A 10,000-nucleotide genomic window follows, 5' to 3' on the forward strand; every position below is an offset into this window, starting at 1 on the left:
AAATATACTGTTTTCAGCCGTATTTCAGTAAAATACAGGCGATCGTAGTTTTACCCTACTTTTATATTATCTTTTACGGGGTGGTGTCCGTAATATCACTGCCCGGCAACACTTATACCAGGATTTGTACAGTTTTTACGGCAATTTTTTAATTGTGTGTAGGAGATATAAACTCAGGACTGACTATTGTTGCCAATGATGACTTCCAAACGACTTTTTTTCGGGAAGGTAACCTTATTTAAGTATTTAAATATATGGAATATTTTTATACTATATCCCTAGCTCGTCTTTAAAATAAGCATTCGGTCATGAAAAAAATAAACTTTTCCATCCAAAGTTGTAAAGAATAATTTTCATTAAAGATTGATTAACTTTATGATCAAGCCCCCTTTCCTTTCAAAATATCCCTGAATGCTTTGCTTACCTTATTCATCAGTAAAACGGTGTCACGATTACAATGATAATCCCTATTTAAAAATGTCATCCTGCAGACTACGGAAATCGTTTGTAAATTCTTTCGAAATCGAGACAAATCCGAATGACTGGAAATCTACACAACGATACTGAACTTGACTTTGTAATACCAAAATGTTGTTCTGTTTCTCTTTCTCTGTTCCAGATAGCCAGGAAAAAAGGCACAAAAATCCCACTTTTCCTGACGTAAAGGAGGCAGGAAATTCGACCTTCTGTAAAAATAGAAGTCGATAAAACGTAACGCTGCTGGGCAAGAGAATTGGACCAGAAAAAGCATAAAACGTCCGTCAAAGAGAGAGAGAGAAAAAAAAGAGTGAAGGGAAATTCACCAATACAGACAACAACTGGTAGATAGGAAAGCTTACGCTCGCGCACACACACAGAGAGAGAGAGAGAGAGAGAGAGAGAGAGAGAGAGAGAGAGAGAGAGAGAGAGAGATGACCTTACCTTTTAAAATGAAAGCATCAACAGAGTGATATCCCTTATAACTGCACTTGACAACTCGTCATTTAGAAATTGAATGACGCCAAAGTCGGACGATAATTTTGAAACAAAGTGTAAATAGATCACTATTATTTGTTGACCTCTTATGGGGTCATATCGTTTTGCATGCTGGATTGTATATGGCGACTACTGTATCTTTGTTTTCAAGTATTTTCCCCAGGTAGGGACATATAATGTATTTTTACGCTGTTTATTACTTGTAAATTTTCACGCTGGTTTAGTAATACGAATTAATCTAAATTGTATGTTGTCGTACTTCATGTTCTAATGTCAAGTTATAACTTCCAGTAACTTTCAGGAAAAAATAATGCTGAAGAACACTTCCAATAAACAACCAACCACAAGAATGTGTCAGGTAGAGTTGAATTTCTCTTTGACGGGACAATCAGGCAGCTAAGATAAGTGAGGGATATTTGTTGCAAACGAACAGCATAAAAAAAATCTAAACCCTTACGAATGATGTCAAGAACATCCCGAAAGAGAATGATTTCAGTGGGGTCTCGGAGCATCAAATCAAAAGCAAACTTCACCGACGGATTTTCATTTGATGCAGTTAATTGGCTCGATAAAAGGGCTGTGGATGTGACGTATTTTTCTCTGAAAGCTCTGCTTTACTCACTGTAGAAAGGAAAGAAATTTAAAACACTGGGCTTTTGGGGACATTAGTGGTTGAAGGAATGTTTTTTTTTTTTTTATTACCTACCTAAAATAGCCTACATTTATTTAACTGTGTTATACAATTGTGAGTGAAATCAAATTGTTAGTTCACCTGTCAGTAGATGCATTTAAACGATTATTTTTTCCTTATGTAAATTTGAATACGAGACAAATTCCAAAGTCTTTGGTACATATTTTATCTGATACCTTGGAGTAAGGAAAAAATGCCTTTTTTGCAGGCTGGGTTGTATTTCAGGAAGTCAACAAACCCCGATTTTATGTCACTCGAAAGAGATTCGTTTTAAGGTATTTGGAAGAAAATAAATTTGCAGCAAGTCAAGTTATACGTCATATGATACAGCCCCATGTACATATTTTGATAGCGAAATTAAATTCTATTTTATTTCGGCGGATTCAAAATCTTTTAGTATTTTATTATTCCACGAAGGAATTCCTGCTTTTATTTCATCATGTTCATCTTATAACGAATTCTTCACTATATCTCCACGTAAATTGTTCACTAAAGTGAATTGGAAAAGAGTTTTGAGTTTTGTAGGAAAACTTAAAGTCGATTAGGTGAAAAAACCCTTCATTGAATAAGAAAAAATGAATAAATAACTGCAATCACTCATTCAGTTGTTTCTGCGAAAAAAAAAATCCTTCCCAGAGTAAATATTAATCACCCAAAAATATATTCAAGAAAGGAACTTATGATCTGTGTATAAAGTCGATAATAATTATAAAATAATTAGGAATACTCTTAACTTTACGGTCTTTCAGAATTTGGAAGAGGAAGGTAGTCCATTGTGGAGTTGACTAACATTATTGATATTTATAACGAATCGTTTGGTCATGATCCACAAACTGAGTTTTGATGGATAAATTTTCCAACTGGGAAATTTGAGAATGTGTTGAATATGGTCTAGAAAATGTCCAGTTTTCAGCGACAGTTATTTCCATAGTATACACTTATGTCAATCAGGTTTGCTTAGTTAATAAAGCTGGTCATCTCAAGGCCCATTGTTAGTTTACCTAGCAGTCATAGCATCAATATTAACCATAATGGTAACATTCCTTAGTATATACTGATTTTAATCAGGTTTGCTTTATTTACTTGAGCGACTATACCTCTATTGCTAGCAGCTGGTCATCGCAGGAGCCATAGATAGTTACCTAGGACTATCATAGCATCAATAATAACAATAATGAAAATTTTTCAAGAAATTATTGATAATTCAGAACACTGAAAACTAAATTTTTTTAGGTATATCATGTTGAAATTCCCTGACATATTTCAATGGCGTATTGCCCTGTCATTCATTTTGTTATGATAAAGTTTTCTATTCCAATCCGGACGTAGATTCCATTTTTCCTGAAAGATTATTCTGGATTATTTTTATGGTATTGCTATTTTACAATAAATAGATCACCTTATTTCAAAAGGCACATACCAATTTGAATTTAAAATTATGCAATAAAACATTATTTAAGAAAAAAATTAAGTTACCTTCAGCTACCCATATAATGCCATGTGATCATTCTATGCTTATCGGGGAATAATTTGTACATTTTCATTTATTTAGTAATACGTATTTACGAATTTCTAATATTGCTATATTTTTCTTTCAATAGAAATAAACTAGTCGAGTGATTCAAGTTACCATGCCATAGAAACGCTAGAACTGATTACTTCGTGAATTTAAACAAGCTCTAGAAAAATTACTTTATGGCGCCCGCTTTTTTCCTTGTCTCGTTGAAATTATTTGCAGTCAGGACCGGAGGAAACGAGACGGGGATATTTTGCCCTCTAAGAAAAAAACCTGAACTCCCCCCCCCCCCCCAATACTACCACCCCTCCATATCTTCTTTCTCTTTATTCACATTTTTCACCTTTTTTGGCATCGCAGGTGCGACGTTGTAACTGAATTCCTCAGCTTTTATGGCGTCGTTATTGGCTCGGCTGGCTTTGTTGTCCTATGCAGCAGAGGTCCGGTTTCTGGGACATTCTGGGCTATTGGGGCGAGCTTTCCCAGCCCCCCCCCCCCCCTTTTCCCTTGTCTGTAAGCCTGTATCCCCTCCTATTTGAAAATCCTAGGGTTAGATGTGTTTAACATATCCTTTACAAGTTTAGAGGCTTACTCTCTCTTGATTTAGTGGTTCCAAGAAGTTTGTGGTACTGGTACTTAAAATATACGTTATATATATATATATATATATATATATATATATATATATATATATATATATATATATATATATATATATATACATGTGTTTGTATTATTTTTCAACATCAAGTGGTTTCGTTAATAGCTGGTGTTTCTGGCATAAAAAAAATGGTCGCGACTAAATTCCCACTTGTAAGTAATATATTGTTGCTGAAGTCACGGACGCAAAACTACCATAGCACCAATACTTCGTACTTCTACTCAAAGGTCCATCAGGAGCGCATTGAATCCCCTTATGTGTACTGTGCCATTCTTGTCTGGCTTGCATACACTCTTCTCTTGAACTTAATCGGTATTAATACATGTTTGTTCCCATACGTCTTTTACAATACCTGTCCAACTAAGTTGAGCAAACTTATCTCCCCATGTGTTTACTCATTACCTCCTCCAACGGAGTTGGGAGGAGGTTATGTTTTCGCCCCTGTTTGTCTGTGAACACCTTCTTTATCAAAATTTTACTGATAGAGTAGTGAGACTTTCAGGGATTAATTGTTTTGTTGAGTCGTGGAAGTCATTCAATTTTGAAAGTCTTAGGTCATAGGTCGAGGTCGCACATAGTTATCGCACAGACTTCAAATACGCCCACGGTCTAAATTGATTCCGGGAAAGGCAAAAGCTGGTTTCGAAATAAGCTGCCTTGGCTGAGGTCTGCACTCAAGTGTTTTTTAGTTTCTTACTATTTCAATAATTTTTTCACATTAAATAGGTAAGCATTAAATCCCAACAGCTTCAACATTTTTCCTTCCATGTGCATTTAACATATTCGTATTGGAGAGTTGACTACAATCCCTCCATACCTTCCCCTGACCTCCAAGCCTCCGCCCCTCACCTTGTGCCTCCCTGCTACCCGGATTACTTCACCTCATCCGCCATGTTTACAACTAAGTACCTGTATGACTTAACTCTTTCCATTTTAACACAATTCAAGTTAGCATTCTATTTTGTCTTATCATGTGTAAACTTATCTTTGTAACCTTACCAAAATTTTAATGGATAACCTAAATTTTCCTGTATCAGATCTCAGATCTTCATAATCTTATCTTAGCTCACATTATTATCGACTTTCCTTCGAAAAAGTTTAAAATTATTATATTACTTTCTACAGTTTTTTCATACCAATCGAATTAGTACTTTATAATGACCAATCAGCAACTATTCCATTTACGTTAACTATCTTTCAACCTTGTATTTGTCCTTTGTATTCAGACGTCTAGACACACAACACACCTTTGTCTCAGAGGTTCTCCTATTAAAGGGGCAAATGGTTTTGGAAGGAAATACCTTGTATCTGATGGGTGAGCTTTTCCCTAGAGGTCAGTGCCAATCAATTCTTTTACTCCTGCAGGAGACCGGAAGAGAAAATAATACCAACTTCGCGGTTGCGTGAATTGGAAGTCATCCGTTGGCTGGTGGCATGGGATTTGAGCCCATACCTGTATTGGTGTTGGCGAAAAAAGCAGTGAAGGAATTTAAGTGATTTCTCTCTCTCTCTCTCTCTCTCTCTCTCTCTCTCTCTCTCTCTCTCTCTCTCTCTCTCTCTCTCTCTCTCTCTCTCTCTCTCTCTCTTCTTATATATATATATATATATATATATATATATATATATATATATATATATATATATATATATATATATATATATATATATATATATATATATATATATATACACACATATATATATATGAAATGTTTTAATACTGAGAAGGAACGTCTTAGAAATGAAGTCTCGCTGTGGCAGATGACAAAGTAGTTACTAAATCGTAATGATTATTGATTTTATGAAGAATATCGTTTTCGATGCCGAATCATGCAGCCCGATTTCATAAATGCAAATCCATAACAGCTGTCAGGAATAAGAATATTTGATTATGAAGCTGTGTTCTTTTGTAATCCTAGTATAAAAGCGTTCTTTGAAATCTTTTATTAAAGAAATAAAAAGTAAAAGCATTTCCTCTTGATTTCATTAACCTGACAAAACTTTAAAAGGTTGAAGCCCACTATTTTTTTTTCTTATTTTCAACATATTTCAAATAATCTCGTATTGAATATATAACTTTCACTTTCTGTAGAAATTAAATTTAGTTAAGTAACTAATGCTTAATTTTCATCAGAAATAAAAGATGGTTTTAGCATCGTCAAGTTTAAAGGCCCCGTAAAAATGACGCTTCATAGATCGTTTTTTTCCCTTCCCTAATTGTGATAATTTTTTTTTTTTTTCAAAATAGAGGGAATGGGTCAACCTCCCCCCCCTCCCCCCTCCCTTACTCTCCATTCTCTTTCTATTTGTGTTCCCCTTTTGGCGTTAGGCGCATATTGTGCATCGCAGCTATGGTATGGTCACGGTCCAGATATGGGTATAGTAAACTGAATAGGGAACCGAAGTCTGACGTCAAATTACCACAGCCTGGTTCACAACTGGTTCAGGCGCTCGCAGACCTAGGAACTGGTCAGTGTTCTAATACAGCCACCCTTTAACTTGACTTTTCCTGTCATTATCCCATTTGAATTGCAAAATTGCAAGGACAGATGTAATCAGAAAAATAGTAAATTAACTATATTATCTTGAAAGCAACCATCCTGCACTAAGATCCTTCCGAACAATGTTTATGCTTGAACCAGTTAAGTCGGTGCCATGGTAAGTGACGTCATAAGGTCATCTCGCTATTCCTCAGATTTTATGGCGGCGTTATTGGTTCAGCTGGCTTTGTTGTCCTGCATCTGAAGAGGCCTGATTTCTGGGACATTCTGGACTTCAAGAGGGGTAACTTAATTCCCCACTTCCCCCTTTTTCTCTGTTCCTCTCCCTTCTCCGTTCAAATGCGAAAATTTCTTACAGGCTATGGAAGGTGTTCAATGTTTACCTGTGCTCAGTATAGGCTTGTATTGTTTTCTGTTTCTGGGTAGTTTTTATTTAGTAGATAGAGGCAGATATTTTTTTCAGTATTAAGTTTTGTTCTTTCTAACAATGAGTAACTTCCAAAATTACAGCCTACACTATAAGCTCATCAGTACTTCGTTTGATATATTATTATTATTATTATTATTATTATTATTATTATTATTATTATTATTATTACTACTACTACTACTACTAGCTGAGCTACAACCTTAGTTGGAAAAGCAGGATATAAGCCCAAGGGGCTTCAACGGGGAAAATAGGCCAGTGTGGAAAGGAAGTAAGGAAGCAATGAACTATAAGAGAAGCAACGGATAATTAATTTAAACCATATTAAGATTGGTATCAACGTTGAAATAGATCTCCCATATATAAACAATGAAGAGAGACTTATGTCAGCCTGTTCAACGTAAAAGTATTCGTTGTAAGTTTGAACTTTTGATCTTCCACAGATTCAAAAACCTGAGTAGGAAGATCATTCCCTAATCTGGTCACAGCTGGAATAAAACTTCTAGAATATTTTGTAGTAGTGAGCCTAATGATGGCTGGGGCATATACATATATACATGTTTATATTTAAATAAAAGGGATTGCGTAAATGGGTTTGATTATGTTCATTAATAATTCATAAAGATAAATTGGTTTTGGTTTTAATAACGCATTACTGGTCCCAATTTCCAGCATATTATAATGATTGAAGAGCTCAGTAACTTCGCACCAGATAACAGCCTTTAACATTTTATAATTTATATAATTCATATTAAGGAAGACTTTTAAATAGTTCTACAAATGAATAACCAAGAACACTATCAACTTCAAATTTCATTTATGTGACATATTCTTAAAAGGTAAAGGCCAATTAATATTCCTTATAAAGGTGATATATGTCTCATTTTCTTATGATATAATATGCTTTGATTAATACTTAATACTGAACACTTAAGTAGAAATTGTCTACCTGATTATTTGGGATCTACAGATTTAGCCTTATAGAAGTGAAATCTTGTGGAATGGCGATTATGGCTCAGAGTTTATTTATCATAAACTCCAATTGAATAATTAGCATTTTCTTTTATTATAATTACAAACCGGAAGACGTGGAAATGGAGCAGGAATATTAGTCGTCATTATTGGCTTTGCTGTCCTGTTCCAGGAGAGATCTCAATTCTAGGATTGAAAGGGATACGGTAATCCCGTGTCCCTTTTCTTTCTTGGCCATTGCCACTTTTCCTTTTTCCCTTGAGCATTGGCATTTTCTCTCTTTCCCCTTCACTATTGAGACTTTTCCCTTTTCCCCTTCACCATTGAGACTTGTCCCTTTTCCCCTTCACCATTGAGACTTGTCCCTTTTCCCCTTCACCATTGAGACGTCCCTTTACCCCTTCATCATTGAGACGTCCCTTTACCCCTTCATCATTGAGACTTTGTCCATTTTCCCCTTCACCATTGCGACTTCTCTTTTCCCCTTCACCATTGCAACTTTCTCTTTTTCCTCCTTTGCCGCTTCTTATGTCCTGAAAATTTCCGGCATGCTACACAGGGTGTTCAAGAATTAGCTGTCTTCAGTACTGGCTTGCATTATTTTGTCTTTTATCTAGTGCTCCAAAGATTCCGGTGGTTTTTGTATATAATGGATAGAAAGGCTGATGTTGTTTCAACATTAGGCTGTATCTGCTAACATTGGTGGTCCACACAAACTTCCAAAACGATAGCTTCTTCTTAAAACAAGCACATGGCCTCATGCACGTACACACACACACACACACACACACATATATATATTGTGTGTATATATATATATATATATATATATATATATATATATATATATATATATATATATATATATATATATATATATATATATATATATATATATATATATATATATATATATATATATATATGGAATGAGACAAGAATATTGGCACCGAAACCGAGCCTGGTCTCCCTTCCTTCCCTTACTCTTTTTTCCCCTTTTTATTTATATTTTCCACTTTTTTTATGGCGTTAGCCGCGCACTGTGCATCGCAGGTGGGGTATTGTAACTGAATTCCTCAGCTTTTATGGCATCGTTATTGCTTTGGCAGGCTTTGTTGTCTTGTTTCAGCAGAGGTCCCAATTCTGGGACATCCTGGGACTTAGGGAGTAACTAATCCAACACTTTTTCTCCTCCACTGTTCCCACAGTCCTCTTTCTTTTTATATCCTAGATCCGCTGGGATGCAAAAAAATCCTGATGCTATCATGTGTTCAATGTTAGCCGTATTCAAGATATTATTCTCACATTGGTTTGTGTCTCTGTACTTGAATCAATCTCTGGAGATTCTATTTTAGATAGTTTTAATATATAGTAGATAAGTAAGTAGATATTATTTCACTATTAATTTATTTTTATTGACAAGGGGTGGTTCAAAGGTGAAAGAAACACGTTAGTCACTATAACATTCTAACTTCAATTGCTTGATCAGGGTTGAACCTTTCAAGTACTTCATACGCTGGAACAGGTGCCCCATCGGTAACTTGTCTAGTTAACAAACACAACCACACATACGCGTATATATATATATATATATATATATATATATATATATATATATATATATATATATATATATATATATATATATATATATATATATATATATATATATATATATAACAGAGGGAATATTGTTAGTTGGTAGGTATGTATGAATATTTGATTTCATATATAATTACTCTTTATTGGTTTCGATCCACACACAAATTATAATGATTGGACGACCTGGTATCTTTCTACTATTTGCCAGTCTTGAACCTGAATGTGCATTGAAAATTATTGTTCTTAAATTTCGATTATGTGTCATATTTTTCGAATAAAAGCCATAGGAGATTAATATCTCTTCATTTTGTGTGGTATGATCCGCTTTGCCAAATATCTAGAATAAAACCATGCTGGAAAGACTGTATTTTAGTATTTTGTTTACAGTAAACACAAGTTGAATAAATAACACATTCCCTAATAAGAAATAAACGATACTTCTCAACTGGTCAAGTTAAACAAGTCCGTAAAACAATGCTTCATAGATCTTTTTCCCCTTCTTGGTTGAAATCTGTTTCAAGGGAATGAGGGGGAATATCGGCCTCTAAAACAAACCAGGTCCCCATTCCTTCCCCTCACTCTTTCCTTTTTTTTATTTGTATCATCCACCTTTTGGCGGTAATCATTTTCTGTGCAATGTAGGTGTGGTATTGTA

This window comes from Palaemon carinicauda, chromosome 35 (genome assembly GCF_036898095.1).
Source record: "Palaemon carinicauda isolate YSFRI2023 chromosome 35, ASM3689809v2, whole genome shotgun sequence".
In the NCBI taxonomy this organism is placed as follows: Eukaryota; Metazoa; Arthropoda; class Malacostraca; order Decapoda; family Palaemonidae; genus Palaemon; species Palaemon carinicauda.